This window comes from Bos indicus x Bos taurus, chromosome 1 (genome assembly GCF_003369695.1).
Source record: "Bos indicus x Bos taurus breed Angus x Brahman F1 hybrid chromosome 1, Bos_hybrid_MaternalHap_v2.0, whole genome shotgun sequence".
Lineage (NCBI taxonomy): Eukaryota > Metazoa > Chordata > Mammalia > Artiodactyla > Bovidae > Bos > Bos indicus x Bos taurus.
Window position 1 is genome coordinate 46881200 of NC_040076.1, and position 23252 is coordinate 46904451.

Genomic DNA, 23252 nt, shown 5'->3' on the forward strand with positions numbered 1-23252 from the left:
GGATTGAACCTGCATCTTCTGCATCTCCTACTTGGCAGGCAAATTCTTTATCACTGTGCCACCTGGGAAGCCATATTTTTTAATAATAGGGTTGTTTTTTGCCTTAATATACATGATATTAAATGAATTTAAGCTTACTCTGTTTGTTAGCTTCAAGTGATCAGTCAGCAAGCTTGATAATACCTATAAGTCAATCAGCATGCTTTATCTTTTATTGATTTTATCTCTTCTCTTCTCAATTTTTATTATGTTATTTCTGCATGATCAGATCATGTGTTTCTTAATATTATTTTGTCACAATTTCTACATCTTCTAATATTGGTAACTTAGTTAAATATATTTAACACTAAACAGAATATCTTAGGTTGACTATTCTGAAGTTACTTTGTAGTTGTCTACAGCTTATTTTCTATTATATTTCTCAGGAAAACCTCCTAGTATCAACATTCTTAGGCTCTTGTATGTTAATAACTGTCTAAAGTCTCCCTGTTGACTCAGATGGTAAAGAATCTGCCTGCAATACAGGAGACTTGGGTTCAATCCCTGGTTTACCCTGGAGAAAGAAATGGCTATCCACTCCAGTATTCTTGCCTGGAGAATTCCGTGGACAGAGCAGTCTAGCAAGCTACTGTCCATGGGGTTGCAAAGAGTCAGACACGACTGAGTGACTGACACTTTCACTTTTCATGATCTTTATACTTGAAAGACAGTTTGGCTGGATATAAATTTTTTACTTATATTTTCTTCCCTTAAAAATAGTTTCTTTGATGGAGTTCTCTGGCAGTCCAATAGTTAGGACTTGGTGTTTTCACTGCTATGGCCTGGATTCAGTCCCTGGTTAGGGAACTAAGATCCTGCAAGCCATGCGGTGTGGCCAAAAAGAATTTTTTTCTTTGAGAACTCTAACAGAAATCCAATTTTCTTATTAGTAATTTGAATTTCTTTGTATGTTTATATAACTTCTTTTATTAAAGTCTCAATGTCTCTCATTTGAATTCAATTTTCACAAGTATACAGTGTGCCTTTTATTTCATGTGGTCTTTTATTTCAGGATTTACTGCTCTAGCAACTTGTTTAAAACACACTTGAATTATTAGCAACATGAAAAAAGTATGAAAAGAATGTGAACCCATGGAAAAAACATAAATGACATACTTTTTTAAAAATATATCAACTTATTGCCTATTCACTTGACAAAGCTAGTTGTAGTAATATTAAGATGACTCTGGTAATCAGTATCATTTAGTAGCAAAGTGCACAGATACTGCTGTTAAACTGCCTGAATTTAAATACTAGTCTTATTGCTTTACTAGCTGTACAATCTTAGGCAATATATTTTCTTAACATTGCTTCAATTTTATCACTATAAATGAATAGTGCATTTTTATAAAATTAAATAAGACAAGCCACATACAGTGCTTAAACATTGATAATGCTGATACCAAAATGCTATAAGGGCTATAAGTATTCATTTTCAGTACAGACTTTAATGAAATCCATAGGCTATGATCATCAGATAATTTCAGTCTTCAATTTTTTTGTGTAATCACAAAATCCATTTGTATAAGGGATGAAGTGTAAGGTAATGAAAAGCAGATGAGCCAAAGTAGAGGAAATATAACTTGCAGTTTGGGGGTTAATTATGTGCTCGAGCCCATCTATTAATTATTAATATTTGTAAGATGGGCACAGTATTTTCACTGACCTCTGTTTCTCCATCTTTCCCAGGCATCTGTCTCATTCTCTTTGACTGGCTATCTTGTCCTTATCATTGATGAATCTGGAGGTAATAACTTCCTTCACTGGGTAAGATCCTCACAGTATACTTAGGGACTCCCAGAACACTTACTAACTTTTACTTTAATTCTCTCTATATTCTGTAGCGATTTTCTGATTACATTATCCCCCACTAGGAGCAACTTAAAGCGAAGAATGTGTTTTTAAACTAGTTTCTACAATACCTGATGTTTTGTGGTTGAACAATATATTTTTGTCAAATTTATATTCTCTAAAGAATGATTGTAAGGACAAAATGGAAAAATATAAATGGAGTTTTCCTGGAAACACATTTAGTGTAAAATGTTTAATAATTATAAATAATGGAGCCCAGCTTTAGAGATTTGAACTGAAGGAACTGTGTCATTCAAAATCTAAATAGATTCACCACTGTACATAGAGGAATCAAGGACAGCCACTTCATTTTAATATGCCTTTTCAAACCAAACAATAGTAGTGTACTAAATAGCTTTAAAATATCAGAGTTGCCTTTTTAAGAGGCAGATACATCTTTATGTGTTAGTTTATCAAGTTTTCATTTGTTTGAGGAGCAAACAATAGGCTGTTAAATTTACCTTCCTCTGTGGTATGTATAAACATCTCCAAAAACCTACACACCTTATCTCTGAGCTCCTTAGCATGGCCCAAATATAAATGCAGTTGTAAATCTCTCTGCTCTATTAATGAAAGTGCAGACCACTTCTCCTATTAATGTAGGGTATAAACTTTCCACTGGTAACCTTATATTTAAGGTAAAGGAGACACACACGAAAACATTGTTGTAGATAAAATGTAAAAGCTGTACAGATGGAAATTATTTGGAAAATATTAACTCAGTACTGTAAAACTTTTCATTATTTTTTTTCACATCTGTCTTAAGTATCTCGTCCATCCCCAACATATCTATTATTATCATAGTAGTAATGGCATGCTGCAGTTCATGGTGTCGCAAAGAGTTGCACATGACTGAGCGACTGAACTGAACTGAATGTTCTAGCAGATTGGGCAATGAGTCTTAGAGAATAATTCAGTTCAGTTCAGTTCAGTCGCTCAGTCATGTCCGACTCTTTGCAACCCCATGAATCGCAGCACACCAGGCCTCCCTGTCCATCACCATCTCTTGGAGATCACTCAAACTCATGCCCATTGAGTTGGTGATGCCATCTAGCCATCTCATCCTCTGTCATCCCCTTTTCCTTCTGCCCCCAATCCCTCCCAGCATCAGAGTCTTTTCCAATGAGTCAACTCTTTGCATGAGGTGGCCAAAGTACTGGAGTTTCAGCTTTAGCATCATTCCTTCCAAAGAAATTCCAGGGCTGATCTCCTTTACAATGGACTGGTTGGATCCCCTTGCAGTCCAAGGGACTCTCAAGAGTCTTCTCAAACACCACAGCTCAAAAGCATCAATTCTTCAGTGCTCAGCTTTCTTCACAGTCCAACTCTTGCATCCGTACACGACCACAGGAAAAACCATAGCCTTGACTAGATGGACCTTTGTTGGCAAAGCAATGTCTCTGCTTTTCAATATGCTATCTAGGTTGGTCATAACTTTTCTTCCAAGGAGTAAGTGTCTTTTTAATTTCATGGCTGCAGTCACCATGTGCAGTGATTTTGGAGCCCCCCAAAATAAAGTCTGACATTGTTTCCATGATTTCCCCGTCTATTTCCCATGAAGTGATGGGACCAGATGCCATGATCTTCGTTTTCTGAATGTTGAGCTTGAAGCCAACTTTTTCACTCTCCTCTTTCACTTTCATCAAGAGACTTTTTAGTTCCTCTTCACTTTCTTCCATAAGGGTGATGTCATCTGCATGTGTGAGGTTATTGATATTTCTCCCAACAATCTTGATTCCAGCTTGTGCTTCTTCCAGCCCAGCGTTTCTCATGATGTACTCTGCATAGACGTTAAATAAGCAGGGTGACAATATACAGCCTTGACGAACTCCTTTTCCTATTTGGAACCAGTCTGTTGTTCCATGTCTAGTTCTGACTGTTGCTTCCTGATCTGCATATAGGTTTCTCAAGAGGCAAGTCAGGCGTTCTGGTATTCCCATCTCCTTCAGAATTTTCACAGTTTATTGTGATCCACACAGTCAAAGGCTTTGGCATAGTCAATAAAGCAGAAATAGATGTTTTTCTGGAACTCTCTTGCTTTTTCCATGATCCAGCAGATGTTGGCAATTTGATCTCTGGTTCCTCTGCCTTTTCTAAAACCAGCTTGAACATCTGGAAGTTCAAGGTTCACGTATTCCTGAAGCCTGGCTTGAAGAATTTTGAGCATTACTTTACTAGCATGTGAGATGAGTGCAATTGTGTGGTAGTTTGAGCATTCTTTGGCATTGCCTTTCTTTGGCATTGGAATGAAAACTGACCTTTTCCAGTCCCGTGGCCACTTCTGAGTTTTCCAAATTTGCTGGCATATTGAGTGCAGCACTTTCACAGCATCATCTTTCAGGATTTGAAATAGCTCAACTGGAATTCCATCACCTCCACTAGCTTTGTTCGTAGTGATGTTTTCTAAGGCCCACTTGACTTCACATTCCAGGATGTCTGGCTCTAGGTGAGTGATCATACCATCATGATTATCTTGATAGTGAAGATCTTTTTTGTACAGTTCTTCTGTGTATTCTTGCCACCTCTTCTTCTATTTTTTTTCTTTTTTTAATTTTATTTTATTTTTAAACTTTACATAATTGTATTAGTTTTGCCAAATATCAATATGAATCCATCACAGGTATACATGTGCTCCCCATCCTGAACCCTCCTCCCTCCTCCCTCCCCATACCATCCCTCTGGGTCGTCCCAGTGCACTAGCCCCAAGCATCCAGTATCGTGCATTGAACCTGGACTGGCATCTCGTTTCATACATGATATTTTACACGTTTCAATGCCATTCTCCCAAATCTTCCCACCCTCTCCCTCTCCCACAGAGTCCATAAGACTGTTCCATACATCAGCGTCACTTTTGCTGTCTCGTACACAGGGTTATTGTTATCATCTTTCTAAATTCCATATATATGCATTAGTATACTGTATTGGTGTTTTTCCTTCTGGCTTACTTCACTCTGTATAATAGGCTCCAGTTTCATCCACCTCATTAGAACTGATTCAAATGTATTCTTTTTAATGGCTGAGTAATACTCCATTGTATATATGTACCACGGCTTTCTTATCCATTCATCTGCTGATGGACATCTAGGTTGCTTCCATGTCCTGGCTATTATAAACAGTGCTGCAATGAACATTGGGGTACACGTGTCTCTTTCCCTTCTGGTTTCCTCAGTGTGTATGCCCAGCAGTGGGATTGCTGGATCATAAGGCAGTTCTATTTTCAGTTTTTTAAGGAATCTCCACACTGTTCTCCATAGTGGCTGTACTAGTTTGCATTCCCACCAACAGTGTAAGAGGGTTCCCTTTCCTCCACACCCTCTCCAACATTTATTATTTGTAGACTTTTGGATCGCAGCCATTCTGACTGGTGTGAGATGGTACCTCATAGTGGTCTTGATTTGCATTTCTCTGATAATGAGTGATGTTGAGCATCTTTTCATGTGTTTGTTAGCCATCTGTATGTCTTCTTTGGAGAAGTGTCTATTTAGTTCTTTGGCCCATTTTTTGATTGGGTCATTTATTTTTCTGGAGTTGAGCTGGAGGAGTTGCTTGTATATTTTTGAGATTAGTTGTTTGTCAGTTGCTTCATTTGCTATTATTTTCTCCCATTCTGAAGGCTGTCTTTTCACCTTGCTGATAGTTTCCTTTGATGTGCAGAAGCTTTTAAGGTTAATTAGGTCCCATTTGTTTATTTTTGCTTTTATTTCCGATATTCTGGGAGGTGGGTCATAGAGGATCCTGCTGTGATGTATGTCAGAGAGTGTTTTGCCTATGTTCTCCTCTAGGAGTTTTATAGTTTCTGGTCTTATGTTTAGATCTTTAATCCATTTTGAGTTTATTTTGTGTATGGTGTTAGAAAGTGTTCTAGTTTCATTCTTTTACAAGTGGTTGACCAGTTTTCCCAGCACCACTTGTTAAAGAGATTGTCTTTAATCCATTGTATATTCTTGCCTCCTTTGTCAAAGATAAGGTGTCCATATGTGCGTGGATTTATCTCTGGGCTTTCTATTTTGTTCCTTTGATCTATATTTCTGTCTTTGTGCCAGTACCATACCCCCTCTTCTTAATACCTTCTGCTTCTGTTAGGTCCATACCATTTCTGTCCTTTATGGAGCCCATCTTTGCATGAAATGTTCCCTTGTATCTCTAATTTTCTGAAGAGATCTCTAGTCTTTCCCATTCTGTTGTTTTCCTCTATTTCTTTGCATTGATCACTGAGGAAGGCTTTCTTATCTCTTCTTGCTATTAGGAGATAGTAATAGTATAAATTGCATTAGCTTGTACAGTGGTTTCATATTCCTTAATAAAAAAAGTTTAGCTTATTTAAGAATTCAATGATTATTTTCATATCTTAAAAATTTTCAAATGTATTACTCTATAATATTCTGCTCTCATACCTCAATACCTATTAAATGTTTACCTGTTCTTTAAGACACACTTCCATGATTCTTTCCCTTCACTTCTGCCTTATATTTTTCTATTTTATGTTTATTTCTGAGTTGTCTCTTGTGTGACAATTGTCATTCATTTCTTTATGAAAGCCATATCACTGGGATTCCTATATGCAATGCACAGTGCTTGGCACTAGCAGTTCAACTGGAAAGTAGAATTACACGGTCCCTGATAATCTAGGGAAGCAATGAGTAGTCAATAGAAGTTAGGTTTTCCTGCATTCTGGCACTGTACCAGACATGCCACAGATTTTACTCTTCATCACTTCCCTGTCTCCACACTACCTTCTTAAAAGAATCTGCATTTTCCTTCTTTTTAAAAAGTCTATATCCAGAACAACTGATAAGTAGGCAGTGGATCAGGTGATTCTATAACGTAACCATTGGAACAGAGATATAGTTATGATCCAAGCTGAAGCAAAACATTTCCCTCTCCAGGATCTCAGGATCTGAACTCGAAATTGATTTAGTTTCTTTGGCACTTCAATGACAAGATGATAAAAAGCAAGAAGCCTATATAGTGAGTCCTTGCTATGTTAATAAAGAATGAGAAAAAAAAAATCCATGAACAGAATTGTCAAAAGAAATAGAAAATTAAAGAATCTTGCTTCCTAATATTTTCACTTTGGGAGTCTTGGCAACATCTCTAATGTTCTTCTGATACATTTTCCAGTTTTGCTTGAGTTAAATGAGTTTGTGTATCTTTCTACCAAATGTTAACATGACAGAATTTTATCGGACAGCAGGGCTATAAGGAGCAAACTTCTGGGAAAAATTGTAGAGCATTAAGAAAGTGAAAATCCCTTCATTTGAAGCAGGGGAATGATCTTACTTATGGATGATGAAACAGTAAGCTGTTTCCTGTATTTTGTTGGTACAAACGAAGACTGGATCTTACTGAAAAGATAATTTCCCAGCCCAAAGAAGGGTATAGCATTGCAAAGATAAAAATCTCTTATGAAAATCTTTATCAGTCTAAGTTGTCTAAAAATTCTGAAATTGTTGAAATGCAGAGCAAGAAATCAGTTAAATGCCATGTTGAATTGCAGCTGTTGAATTCTCTGTCCTTTCACACATCTGTGGCCAAACTATACAGTTCAGCAAGAAGCAGGATTCTGACTTTTGGATTGGTATGAGTGTGAAGGTACAGGTGATGAAGAAGCCCAATTTTGCTAGGTTATTAAATGTTTTTCTTGTATGCATCTCAAATTGAATAAACTTGACACAGTTTCTCAATGCCTTCAATAAATTGGGCTAGAATTCAATATGGGCCTTTGGGGAACTGGCATTCCTCACATATTGTGAGAACACATTGTAGAACTGTTCATTATTATCTCGCCTCTGTTGACTGTATCATCCATTTATTTATTCATTAATCTTCTCATTCATCAGTTTTCTTTTGAATAGTGAGTGGGTTCTTGGAACTCTTTAGAGCACAGAGAATGCAATAGTGAATAAAACAAAATTTCTTTGTAGAGCTTATATTCTAATAGGAGAGAGATTTCAGACAGTATGAAGAAAATAAAGTAAGGGAATAGAAAGTGATCGTTGGGGTGGAGGAGATAATACATTATCTAGGGGGAATCAAGGGAATTCTCTATTACAAAACTAAGCTGATACTCAATAAGAAAAAGTCAAAGAGCATTTTAAGGAACAGAAATACAAGAGTAAAGATGCTGAAATAGGAACTTACTTAGTGTGTTCTCCTGGAGGAAAGAAGGTTCAGAATACCTGGAGCCCAGGAAAAGATGGTGAATTCTGTGAGAGATTATATCAGAAACATTATCAAAGACACATAATATACAATCTATTAGGCAGTGTTAATGCAGTTGGATTTTATTTCAATTATGACTGCACACATATTAAAGACATAAACAGAAGGATAATATAAACTCAATTAAGCTTAAAAAAAAGCATACGTTATATGCTTTGAACAAAAGGAAATGAAGTGGGACAAGAGAGGAAGGTAGACATTGCAATATTCTATGCGACAGGAAAGTGGCTTGGGCTGCAGTGGAGATGCTGATAAGTGACAATGAGAATACACTGGATGTGAGGATGAAGTAGAAGAAAATGACTAATGACCTTTAGACCTGTTGCCTGAGCGTGTTTGTAGATATGATGCGACAACAGAGACTGAAAAAGGTGAAAGAGGAGGGAAGGATGTCAAGAACTAGGTTTTAAATTATGTAAGACTTGGGATGTCTATTCACAAGCCAAGAGTAAAGGCTGAGGAAACAACTGGATTTATTGGAGCTCATAGGTGCCTTTTGGGTACAGAAATAAATTGTGGAATCATCAGCATATAGATAACACTTAAAACCAAGAGCAAGACTGGATGAATGAATGAGTAAAGTTTGCTACTGCTGCTGCTAAGTCGCTTTAGTCATGTCCAACTCTGAGTGACCCCATAGATGGCAGCCCACCAGGCTCCCCCATCCCTGGGATTCTCTGGGCAAGAACACTGGAGTAGGTTGCCATTTCCTTCTCCAATGCATGTAAGTGAAAAGTAAAAGTGAGGTCTCTCAGTCGTGTCCGACTCTTGGCGACCCCATGGACTTCAGCCTACCAGGCTCCTCCACCCATGGGATTTTCCAGGCAAGAGTACTGGAGTGGGTTGCCATTGCCTTCAGATAAGGCTATCTATGATTGTGCTCTCAGACACTGAAGTGTTTTTAGTCAGGGAGAAAAAGAGAAGCCAGTGAAGGACACTGGGGAGTATTACACAGTCAGAGCAGATGGTAGGAAAGGATATCTCAAGGAAGTGTGGTCAAGAGGTTTGGTAAGTGGAGAATAGAACTGACCATATGATTTGGTCAAAAGGGATGCCATAAGTGACCTGAATAAAGAGATGTGAGCCCAGAGTGGAGATGTGAGTGGTCTTTAGGAGAGGAATAGAGAAGTGGAGTTAGTAATCATAGATAAATCTTTTGAGGATTTCTGTGCTGAAGAGTTATGCAGAAATGTGGAGAAAAATCAAAGAAGGTCCTTATTTTTTAAACAGAATAAAAAGTGACTTTGTATGCTGATGAGAATGATCCAGGAGTGAGAGGGAAACTAATGTTGCTGAGAAAGGGAAGGGTGGAAAATGGCAGAGGAGGATACTATGAGAAGGCAAGAAGGGACAGGCTATGGAGCAGTACTACAAAATGGACACATAATCTGAGCCACATATGTAAAAAAAAGTTTAAAATTTTTCTAGTAGTCGTATTTATTAAAAGACATAATGTACAATATAATAAGTATGATTAATATTGCTGTGTGTTAATACATAAAATTTGTTAAGACAGTAAATCCTAAAGGTTCTCATCATAAGGAAAAAATTTTTTTTCTATTTCTTTAATTTTGTATCTACTCAAGATGTTGGATGTTCATGAACTTATTGTGATAAAAGTTTCATGATGTATGTAAGTCAAATAAGTATGTTGTTGTTGTTGTTAGATCACTAAGTCCTGTCTGACTCTTTGCAACCCCATGGACTGTAGCACACCAGGCTTCCCTATCCTTCACTATCTGTCAACGTTTGCTCAAGCTCATGTCCATTGAGTTGGTGATGCTATCCAACCATCTCATCCTCTACCACCCTATTCTTCTTTTGCCTTCAATCTTTCCCAGCATCAGGGTCTTTTCCAATGAGTTAGCTCTTTGCCTCAGGTGGCCAAAGTGTTGGAGCTTCAGTATCAGTTCATCCAATGAATATTCAGGATTGATTTCCTTTAGGATTGACTGGTTTGATCTCCTTGCAGTCCAAGAGACTCTCAAGAGTCTTCCCAGTGCTACAGTTTGAAAGCATCAGTTCTTTGGTGCTCAACTTTCTTTATGGTACAACTCTCACATCCATACACAACTACTGGAAAAACCATAGCTTTGACTATACAGACCTTTGTCCACAAAGTGATGTCTCTGCCTTTTAATATGCTGTCTAGTTTTGTCATAGCTTTTCTTCCAAGGAGTGAGTGACTTAATTTCATGGCTGCAGTCACAGTCTGCAGTGGTTTTGGAGCCCAAGAAAATAAAATCTGCCACTGTTTCCACTTTTCCCTCATCTATTAGCCATAAAGTGATGGGACTGGATGCCATGATTTTAGTTTTCTGAATGTTGAGTTTTAAACCAGCTTTTAGTTAACTCTTTAGTGCCTCTTCATTTTCTACCATTAAAGTTGTATCATCTGCATATCTGAGGTTGTCAATATTTTCCCCAGCAATCTTGTTTCCAGCTTGTGATTCATCCAGTATGGCATTTCACATGATGTACTCTGCATATAAGTTAAATAAGAATGTTGACAATATACAGCCTTGACCTACTCCTTTCCCAATTTTGAGCCAGTCCATTGTTCCATGCTACACCTTAAATTTATACAGTGCTGTGTGTGCTAAGTCTCTTCAGCAAAGACTCTTTGGGACCATATATACTGTGGCCCACCAGGTTCCTCTGTCCATTGGATTGTCCAGGCAAGAATACTGGAGTGGTTTGCCATTCCCTTCTTCAGGGGAACTTCTTGACCCAGGGATTGAAGCTGCATCTCTTATATCTCCTGTGTTGGCAGGTGACATCTTTACTACTAGTGTCACCTGGGAAGCTCATATGGTGCTGTGGTTCAAGTATATTTCAATAAAACTTGAAGAAAAAAATGTGAAATTAATTAAATTTTGTATTTAATCATGAATATTAAAATATTATTTCAACATGTATTTAGTATTAAATTATTGAGATAGTTTTAATTATTTTTATCATATTAGGTCTAAAATTTGGTGTGCATTTTACACTTATAGCACACATCAACTTTGATTATGTATTGTGTATTAAGTGACTAATAGTCACATAAAACTAATGATGACTGTATTGGACAGTACAGATCTAGAGTATAGCTAGAAGATTTGACATGAGATAAATGTATGGAAATTTTATCCATGGTCCCATCACTTCATGGCAAATAGATGGGGAAACAGTAGAAACAATGGCTGACTTAATTTTTCTGGGCTCCAAAATCACTGCAGATGGTGATTGCAGACATGAAATTATGATCTAATGTATATCCAGAAAACTAAGATCATGGCATCCAGTCCCATCACTTCATGGCAAATAGGTGGGGAAACAGTGGAAAAAGCAGCTGACTTTATTTTTCTGGGCTCCAAAATCACTGCAGATGGTGACTGCAGCCATGAAATTAAAATACACTTGCTCCTTGAAAAGAAAGTTATGACCAACCTAGATAGCATATTAAAAAGCAGAGATATTACTTTGCCAACAAAAGTCTATCTAGTCAAGGCTATGGTTTTTCCAGTGGTCATGTACGGATGTGAGAGTTGGACTATAAAGAAAGCTGAGCACAGAAGAATTGATGCTTTAGAACTGTGGTGTTGGAGAAGACTCTTGAGAGTCCCTTGGACTGCAAGGAGATCAGTCCTGGGTGTTCATTGGAAGGACTGATGTTGAACCTGAAACTCCAATACTTTGGCCACCTGATGCAGAGAGCTGACTCATTTGAAAAGATCCTGATGCTGGGAAAGATTGAGGGCAGGAGGAGAAGCAGACGACAGAGGATAATATGGTTGGATGGCATCACCAACTCAATGGACATGCATTTGGGTGGACTCCGGGAATTGGTGATGGACAGGGAGGCCTGGCGTGCTGTGGTTCATGGGGTCCCAAAGAGTCAGACACTACTGAGCAACTGAACTGAATTGAACATGAAGAAAGATAGAAATCCATATGTGAAAACTATGTTTGGTGGTAGGAGTTTGAGGTGATTTTCATTTGACTGTATGTTTTTATACAAGGTTTTTTAAAAAGTGTTAAAGATTTTAAAGGAAGAGGACAAGGGAGAATTGTTAAATGGCTATTTTGGAGAGTAGACTGTGGATCTAACATTAGGCTCATTAGCTGTAAAACACTGGAAATGGGTAAAGTTCTAGTTCAAGTTTTTACTTACACAAAAGCTTATTAGTAGTGGCCAGATTTGACTTTTTCCTTTGGAGGGATGGCATGTCATAGAACAGTAAAGCCTTGAAAGATATCTAGTATTTAATATTTGCTTGTCATCAGTGGAGACCTCTAAGCAATATTTACTGTCTCAGCAAAAAAAAAAAAAAAAAGAAAAAAGTGTGATGAATAGAGGCCAATGCTTGAACTCAAGTCCCCATATCCTTTTTCTTTCTAGCCTGTGTCTAGAATGAAGCATAATAGAACCAGTGGGTAGAGGATAGCAATTTTCCACTATGTGAATAGAAAAGTGGAAGAAGCTTCCTTGCAGAAAGATTGAATGAAGCACGTGTAAAAAGAGTGAGAAATGAGACCAACAACCCCAAGAGAGATTTGAGAGAAAAATTTTGGTTCCAGTCCCTGGTTCTATTTCCTTTTCAAGTCTACTGCTTTTCTTGGTTTTGAGTTCCAAGACATAGCCCCTATCCTACTGATAAATCACTTCTGTTTTTATTGTCCTAGTTGAAGTGATTTTTGTGATTTGCAGCCCTGCCTTCCTCCTGTGGAGGGATAATGAAGTCCTGAGTTTAATGTGGATTTAGTTGGCCATTTGTCAAGAACGACCATACAAGGTGCTGACTGAGGAGATGGGACTGGCGTGTAGTCATGGACTAGAGAGAACTCATGGTGCCTACCACTTCATCTTGTTTTAAAAATATTTATCTATTGGCCCAATTTATGCATCATCATTTTAGAATATAAAGATAATGCCACAGGTAAAATTACCAAAAAAAAGCCTATAACTCTAATAAACAGAATTGACCACTATTTTCTTCTTGACAGATCATTTACTGAATTGAATCTGTTCATATAGCTTTTTGTCACAAAAATCAGGGAAGAGAGATATTTTGATTATTGTAGAAACACATTACTGCAAAGAACTCTACTCATTCTCCTTGCTTCCTTAACTGTATTTGACCTCTTTCTTTTCGGGAGAATTCTTATTTAGCCTTTATTTCTAAATTTTATTTATTGCTCTCTTCACAATGGAAGTCCTTTTTCACTCTGGAGTTGTAGTTATGCTCTTGGAATCTTGGTGCAAAACTTGGCTCAGGCTCTTGCTGGATCCTCCATAGAGACAGGGCAACTGCTGTCAGGGAGATTTCAAGACTAAGAGTATTTGAAATTTCCTCAGCATAGAGCAATGTTTCCTTGGGAGCTGCTCTAATGCCTCAGCTTAGAGACAGCCTCTGGAACTGAAGCTCAGCTCAACATAGCTGTCACTGTAATAGTAGCAACCTAAGATCCCCTGGAGAAGGAAATGGCAACCCACTCCAGTATTCTTGCCTGGAAAATCCCATGGATGGAGTCTGGTAGGCTACAGTCCATGGGGTCGCAGAGTTGGACGTGACTAAGCCACTTCACTTCACTTCAAACAGAATCTTGGAAAAAAAGAAAGCATTGACAGAGGGTTTCTGCAGTTTCTTCTGTGGAATGTAACTAGTCTGGGGCTTAACTGAGGATAAAACAGCATCCCAAGAAGCTAGAGTTAAATGCCAGAGACTCCTGAAACAGAAGAAAGGCTGTCCTCAATTTCAAGGTCTTTGCTTTTGGCAGCTCCTGTGGTTGCGTGGTAGGAGAAGAAATTTTCTCTGGACTTGGCACTGTGAAGAGTATGAACTGTGAGATCCTTTTTTTAATGTCAATTTTCTGTTGCTGCTGCTGCTAAGTCACTTCAGTCGTGTCCGACTCTGTGTGACCCCATAGACTGCAGCCCACCAGGCTTCTCCGTCCCTGGGATTCTCCAGGCAAGAACACTGGAGTGGGTTGCCATTTCCTTCTCTGCAATTTTTTTTTTTCCTACAGTGAGCTAAATAATGCAACCTATTCACCAGCCCAGAGAGGTTTTCAATTTTGTTTTTATTATACTGAAAACTCTCTTGATACTCACAGTGAGTCTGTAGGGGAGCAGTAACACAACCTGTATCTGCTTCTTCAATTTAGGAAATCTTGTTGAATATGTAATGGGGCAGCTGGGATGGATTTTTACAGAAGCCACATGCATACATATGAAGCCAGGCATGTTTTTCTCACTCACCTCTTTCGTTAGCCAGCTTTCTTACTCTGTCAGATTTGTCTGTGCAAGTGTCAAAATACTACAGTTTATGCCAAATCACGCACATTTGTTTTCCATTTAGAAAAGACACACCTACATGCAGGTGATAGTTTATGGTACGTACAGGGGATTTTCTTTTCTTTATCTTGAATGCACTTCTTATTCCTGTAACAAACAAAATACTAGCTGCAGTTTACTGAACATCTATGCATTTATTATACTGTCTTCTAGCATGATTCATGAGGTCAGGGATTATCTCTGCTTGTTCACCCCTGAACTATATTGCTTGTGACACTACAAAAGTTTATTGAATGAACAAATTACAGGCATTCCTTGGAGATACTGTGGGTTCAATTTCAGACCACTGCAATAAAGAGAATATGGCAATAAAGCAAATCACACAAATGTTTTTGTTTCCCAGTGAAAATAAAAGTTATGGTTACACTATACTCTGGCCTAAGTGTGCAATAGCATTATATCAATGAAAACAACATGCATACCTTAATTTAAAAATACTTTATTGCTAAAAAATACTGTCACCTGACAATGCAGGGTTGCTTCAAAGCTTCGATTTGCAAACAACGCAGTATCGGCAAAGCCCAATACAGCGAGGAATGCTTACACTTGTATTCACAGGTTGAAACACTCTTGCATAAATAGAGTTTACTCTCCGCATTTCATAAAAGGAGAAACAAAGGTTCAGATAAGTTACCACTTGAAAGTCACACAATGAATGAATAAAGAAAGAGTTGGTCTTCAAACTAGTTTTGCTTGCTTCTATCATCATCCTCCCTACCCCACTGTGCTTCCCCAAACATAAGTTTGATGTGGAAGTCAACCATTTTTTTGACGGGTTCAGGGTTAATTCCATGCTCTATTACATTTAAGGGAGCCATACATGACGTTTCTTCACCATTCAAAAATTAGAGAAAGGGAGATACTTGCTGATTTTTCTCAATTACTCAGACATACAAATGAGATTTTATGTAAATGTGTTAACTCAGTTGTTTAGGTTCAAATTTGTGTTAGAAACTGAGTTAACTGCTCCCTTTTCCTGTGCTTCTCTTGTAAGCCTGTCTAGTTGCTCTACCTACCACATCTTGCTCTCAGACCCAGTTCCTAGGGGTTCCTCCATAAGTTTCCACAATAGTGACAGGATTTGGTTGATAGTCTTTTCATGAACACAATCTGAAATACTCCAACATTTTAATGAACAAAAGTTGGCCTGATTAAGATTCTTTATTCATTTTAATTTCATAAAATCCTTACCATGAAAAGTAACAGTAAAATATACCAAGACACCTAGATACTAGAAACCTTATTTTCATCTAGTTACTACCCTCATTTTTCTCTGTTGAATTCCTACGTTGCTTGAATTGTTTATTCTGTTCACTTGAAACCATTTGAATTTCTCCAGTATTACCTATTTGCATCCTCCTTTTTAAGTCCCAGCTCAATTCCATGTTTGTTTCGGAGTTATTTATTTTTGCTATCCTCCTTCCCTTCCCCTTCATGGGATTTTTCTGCTCCTATAAAAGCCACATTCAATTCTCTCTTCTTCTATATATATTTAATCTGCTGCTTGGAAAATACCTTGAATAGGAAGAAAAGGCTGCTGGCTATTTCTCCATTATCACTCAAATATAACATCACCAACCACTCTAGCAGCACACACATATACACAAACTATGCAAAAAAGATATGAAGACATGTTTGTATAGTTTATTTCTTAGGGATCTTGTTTTTCTTCTCTTTACATTCCCATTTTTGGCTACTACATCATCTATCATTATGCCATATTTCCTTTGTAATGCTTTCATTGCTTTCATTCATTTTTCCCATAATACTTTATACTATCTAAAATGATTAGATCATGTTAAAATCATTAGGATTTTGCTGCATTTTATCTCCCCAGAAGCTAGGGAAGAAAGCTGCTTGCTGTTTTGATATTTTCATTAAGGCAAATAAGCCAAATCAGGAGAGGATAGATTAATGCTGGTAGTCTAGTTTCTATGTGGATTATGACATGTTCTGATTTTTATCTTCTCCAGATATCACTTTTTTCTTTTTTTGGCAAAGATGATATGAAGGTGCTGAGATTCTGAGAGTTGTGGAAATTAAAAACTAATTTGATCATTTGATGAGTGGCATGAATATCAGTGCCTCTCACATTTGGCATCATGAATATTTCTGAGTACCAATACAAACACATTCAATTGCTGGGTATTAGCTATGTCTACTCAAGAATATTGCCAGCAGGTTAGAGCAAAAATCTTGAACTTGGGGTGTATGATATTATTCTGATGGAAAACCCACTAGACAGAGATTAATATAGTCATTAACAGGGATCCAAAAACCTTATTGAGAAGAGATTTAGGACATATGGTCCTTTCTTCAAGACTTGCTTGTGTTCCAGGACAAAGAAACACTTTCATCAATTGGCTTTGTATAAACCTTATTCTCTTTACCTTTACCACATATTGCTTTTTGTTCTTTATACTCTTATGCACTATGGGACATAAATGTCCTATCTTTAAAATAAAACAACCCAGTTCTCTAATTATCTCTATCCAGGGTTTTACACATAATTCATTCTTTAGAAATCATAGTTTATAAAGATAATTACCACTCAATTTCCACTTAAATTTAAGCTTTAGTTGTATTTTATTTTATTTATTTTTTTACCTCTAGTTTATAAAGTTTTTCTTATTTTTTTCACTTATTTTTCTTTGTTCAAATCTTTGGGAAGTGTGAGTTTTAAATTTGATTTTAAGGAGTTCAAGAGGAAAAAACTTACAATCTGAAGACAGTAGCTAATCGTCCATGGCAGTCTAAGGAATAATTTGTAAAGGAAACAATGAAGAACATAAGGCTAAGTGCTAGAGTGTTAAGGTAAATAAAAGTTGGCTGGTTAAGTGGAAACAATTGATAAAGGTATTGCTCTCCTAGTTTTGTAAGACAGAAACTAGAAACTATTCTTGCCTTTTTAAAACTTTATTCTCATCACTTTCAATGACCTGTCAGTTGTAGTTCTAAATATCTCTTGAATCTGTCCAGTTATCTTTATGTTCTGTACCTCTATTCTTGTCAACATTTCCACATTCCCTCAGTGGAATCCTATTATAGCATCTTAATTGTTCCTCACTCATTTACTTGTTTGTTTATTATTTCATTCACACATTATTGAGTACCTGAGTAGGAATACATAATGCACAAGAAAGATGCTTTCCTTGCTTTAATCAGGTGGTTTATTCTTAACAAAGAAGCTGAGCAAAGTGTCATGAATACTGTGACATAGAGAACTCAAAGGCTGGCCTTTTCTAGCTATGGGTTCTCTGAATTACAGCCAGGGTGAGTATCTTAAAATTCAAATTTACAAATATAATTCAAATATAAATATAAAATTAAAATGTAAATTTCTGTGATTGAAAATCTCACAGTAGTTTAACATTATCCTTCAAGTGGATGTGGCTCTGCTGGCTGCTTACTTTTCTTACCTCTTCTCATCTCTTTACAATTTTTTTTAGGTTTTCTCTCCCATGACACCATTTTTTACCTTAAAGCCTTTTCAAATGCTCTCATCTGTTTTTGCAAATTTCCCCTCCATCACTTTCCACTTAGGTCTCAGTTTAGATTTTATTTCCCCAGCAAAATATTCCCTAATCTCCAGTCTACATTTGGAAGCTCTGCTCTCTGCTGCCATAGCAACCTATCTTACCCCAATAAAATACTCAGATTCCACTGTAAAGGCTTCTTTAAAGTTCTGCCCCTCCTGTTAGGCCATGAGTTCTATGTACGTTCTAGTTAGTTTTATCCCTAGGGACTAGTAATCTGCCTAGGTAAAGCACTGAAGAAATAAGTGAACCCACTTCATTCAATGTTATTGTTATGAGTCCATTTTTTCTCTTGAGAGCCTTTCAAATTAGTTCCTTCCTTTCATCATCTTCTACCTCTTTCCTTCAGCCTCTAGTGATAACAAGGCTCTCTGAACTACTAACTTTACATTTAATTGGTGTGAGTCAATTCTGTATGTTTCATTCAGAGTGAAATCCAAGTAGCAAATATGACCATACTATTTCATTGCTTTAAGAAAGCATTTTCTTAAATTCTTCCCATTGCCTAGGACATAAATTTCCAAATTACTGTATGGCATAAGAGGCCCTTTAATTTTCCCTTGGAGTACTTGCATTTTGTTGGCTCATGCTGTTTCATACCTCTTTTGTTCCTATTCTCTACTCAATTGTCTGTTTGGAAATTTTCTACTCATCACAAAGAACTTTCTTAACTGTATGTTCTCATTGTAAGATCTTCCCCCAGTGCTAAGGGAAGTTAGTCTTTCTCTCCTTTGTGCTACCAGTGTGCATTGTTCATCTCTATTACAGTGCCTGGTACATGCCATTTCAAATATTCATAAAGCTTTTTCTTCTCTCCTACCTGACCATTCTTTCATTCTCAGTGTTAAAAATTAGACAGTGGACCCCAAATGGAGTCACTTATGCTAACCTCCACCTCACTTAATTGAAACTTGATTATAGTTTCAGTCTCCCAGAAATGGAATCAAAGCAGTCAATCAGAAATCACCTGATAAACACTAATTAGGTCACCTGTCTTATAGACCCCTGCCATCACCTAAGGGAAAGTATCCTTACAATAACCAATGTGCTTTTTTTTTTTTTTGCGTAATATAACGTCCTTGTTTCTACTCCCTTTTGCCTATAAAAACATTTCATTTTGTATAGCTCTTCAGAGCTCTTTGCTGGATGAGATGCAGCACAATTCATGAATTATTGAATAAAGACAGTAAAATCTTTAAAATGTACTGAATGAAAAATTTGAAAATACAGAGCAAACTGCTGTAGCAGCTATAATAAAATTAAGATATATTATTATAGTTTCATTATCTAGACACTTTTGGCAAAAGATGATCCTTCCAAATTAAATCACTGGCACAGAAGTTACCTATAGGCTAAGATGCTGGGAAAGATTGAGGGCAGGAGGAGAAGGGGACAACAGAGGATGAGATGGTTGGATGGCATTACCAACTTGATGGACATGGGTTTGAGTGGACTCCGGGAGTTGGTGATGGACAGGGAGGCCTAGCGTGCTGCGGTTCATGGAGTCCCAAAGAGTCGGATGACTGAGTGACTGAACTGAACTGAAGATGTCATCAGTCTTTCTTTTATGACTAAATGATGTTCTTAATGCAATTTTCATTGCTGACCTTTGGCATAGGGATATGCCTATAGGCTCACAACTCTGGTGAACTCCTTTTTTGCATATCTTTACAAATATATTTCTGGTAGTACAGTGGGTCTGGGGGAAACTTCTATAGCTTTTCATAATAACAATTGTTATTATTAAAAATTCACTTAAATACTTCAGTAACCATTGTTTTGGTGCAATATAGCTCCAAAGTAAGGCTGACTATACATAAATCCCAACATAAGAACAAAAAAATTAGCAATACCAACAAGAAACATGTAAAAAAATCATGTATCTTGTCTGCACTCAGTATCAGGATCTCTTAATTATTTGATCAACATACTGCTTGCTTGTCTTCACTCACATCCTGCCATGAGAAAGGACAAAACAAAAAGATGATCTGTCAGTCTTATCCTAAGTAGTGTTTGCATAGAATTAGATTTGAGTGGAACTGTCATTCTCTGATTTACAAATTTTCATGGATCTTAAAATTCTCAAGGACTGGAGAAATGGTCATAGCAAAAGAAGTACTCAGTTCAGTTTAGTCACTCAGTAGTGTCCGACTCTGCGACCTCATGAATCGCAGCACGCCAGGCCTCCCTGTCCATCACCAACTCCTGGAGTTCACTCAGACTCATGTCCATCGATTCAGTGATGCCATCCAGCCATCTCATCCTCTGTCATCCCCTTCTCCTCCTGCCCCCAATCCCTCCCAGCATCAGAGTCTTTTCCAATGAGTCAACTCTTCGCATGAGGTGGCCAAAGTACTGGAGTTTCAGCTTCAGCATCATTCCTTCCAAAGAAATCCCAGGGCTGAACTCCTTCAGAATGGACTGGTGGGATCTCCTTGCAGTCCAAGGGACTCTCAAGAGTCTTCTCCAACACTACAGCTCAAAAGCATCAATTCTTCGGTGCTCAGCCTTCTTCACAGTCCAACTCTCACATCCATACATGACCACTGGAAAAACCATAGCCTTAACTAGATGGATCTTTGTTGGCAAAGTAATGTCTCTGCTTTTGAATATGCTATCTAGGTTGGTCATAACTTTCCTTCCAAGGAGTAAGCATCTTTTAATTTCATGGCTGCAGTCACCATCTGCAGTGATTTTGGAGCCCCCCAAAATAAAGTCTGACACGGTTTCCACTGTTTCCCCCTCTATTTCCCATGAAGTGATGGGACCAGATGCCATGATCTTCGTTTTCTGAATGTTGAGCTTGAAGCCAACTTTTTCACTCTCCACTTTCATCAAGAGGCTTTTTAGTTCCTCTTCATTTTCTGCCATAAGGGTGGTGTCATCTGCATATCTGAGGTTATTGATATTTCTCCCGGCAATCTTGATTCCAGCTTGTGTTTCTTCCAGCCCAGCGTTTCTCATGATGTACTCTGCATAGAAGTTAAACAAGCAGGGTGACAATATACAGCCTTGACGTACTCCTTTTCCTATTTGGAACCAGTCTGTTGTTCCATGTCCAGTTCTAACTGTTGCTTCCTGACCTGCATACAGATTTCTCAAGAGGCAGGTCAGGTGGTCTGGTATTCCCATCTCTTTCATAATTTTCCACAGTTTATTGTGATCCACACAGTCAAAGGCTTTGACATAGTCAATAAAACAGAAATAAATGTATTTTCTGGAACTCTCTTGCTTTTTCCATGATCCAGTGGATGTTGGCAATTTGGTCTCTGGTTCCTCTGCCTTTTCTAAAACCAGCTTGAACAACTGGAAGTTCAAGGTTCACGTATTGCTGAAGGCTGACTTGGAGAATTTTGAGCATGTTGCTGCTGCTGCTAAGTCACTTCAGTCGTGTCCATCTCTGTGCGACCCCATAGACATAAGCCCACCAGGCTCCCCCGTCCCTGGGATTCTCTAGGCAAGAACACTGGAGTGGGCAGCAATTTCCTTCTCCAATGCGTGAAAGGGAAAAGTGAAAGTGAAGTCACTCAGTCATGTCTGACTCTTAGCGACCCCATGGACTGCAGCCTACCAGGCTCCGCCATCCATGGGATTTTCCAGGCAAGAGTACTGGAGTGGGGTGCCATTGCCTTCTCCAATTTTGAGCATTACTTTACTAGCATATGAGATGAGTGCAATTGTGTGGTAGTTTGAGTATTCTTTGGCATTGCCTTTCTTTGGTTGGAATGGAAACTGACATTTTCAAGTCCTGTGGCCACTGCTGAGTTTTCTAAATTTGCTGGCATATTGAGTGCAGCACTTTCACAGCATCATTTTTCAGGATTTGAAATAGCTCAACTGGAATTCCATCACCTCCACTAGCTTTGTTCGTATTGATGCTTTCTAAGGCCCACTTGACTTCACATTCCAGGATGTCTGGCTATAGGTGAGTGGTCACATCATCGTGATTATCTGGGTCATGAAGATCTTTTTTGTACAGTTTTTCTGTGTATTCTTGCCACCTCTTCTTAATATCTTCTGCTTCTGTTAGGTCCATACCATTTCTGTCCTTTATCGAGCTCATCTTTGCATGAAATGTCCCTTTGTTATCTCTAATTTTCTTGAAGAGATCTCTAGTCTTTCCCATTCTGTTGTTTTCCTCTATTTCTTTGCATTGATCGCTGAGGAAGGCTTTCTTATTTCGTCTTGCTATTCCTTGGAACTCTGCATTCAGATGCTTATATCTTTCCTTTTCTCCTTTGCTTTTTGCTTGTCTTCTTTTCATAGCTATTTGTAAGGCCTCCCAGACAGCCATTTTGTTTTTTTGCATTTCTTTTCCATGGGGATGGTCTTGATCCATGTCTCCTGTACAATGTCATGAACCTCCATCCATAGTTCATCAGGCACTCTATCTATCAGATCTAGTCCCTTAAATCTATTTCTCACGGGGGGAGGAGCTAGGATGGCGGAGGCGTAGGACGGGGAGAACACTTTCTCCCCCACAAATTCATCAAAAGAACATTTAAACGCTGAGTAAATTCCACAAAACAACTTCTGAATGCCGGCAGAGGACATCAGGCACCCAGAAAAGCAACCCAAGTCTTCGAAAGGAGGTAGGAAAAAATATAAAAGACAAAAAAGAGACAAAAAAGGGAGGGACGGAGTTCTGTCCTGGGAAGGGAGTCTTAAAAAGAGAGGTTTCCAAACACCAGGAAACCTTCTCACTGCCGAATCTGTGCCGAGCCTTGGAAACACAGAGGGCAACATAACAGGGAGAAAAAATAAATAAACACTTAAAACCTGCAGATTACGAGCCCTATGGTAACTGCCCCAGCGGAGAAGCAGCACAGACACCTGCACACGCCACTAGCAAGCAGGGGCTGGGCAGGGAGGCGTGGCGCAGGCTGCATCGCTTAGAGTAAGGATCTGGCCTGAATACCCCGAGCGCTATCTGAGCGAAATAATTTGGATTAGCAAACCAGACTGTGGGATATCTACCACGCGAAAAGCCAGCCCTAACCTAAGACACCGCCAGGCCCGCACACGGAACAAAGGACTGAACAGAGATAGCCGGCTACAGACCATCCCCCTCTGGTGCCAGGCAGCCAGAGCTGGAATGGGGCATTTGCAGCCCCCGAGAGACATTATCTATAAAACTGTAAGCAGGCTTCTTTGCTAACTAAAACTTCTTGGGGGTCTGGACAGTCAACATCCACCTGAGAAGGTGTGCCGGTTGTACACCTAGATAATTGAGTGGTGGGGAGGCAATAAGTCACAGCAAT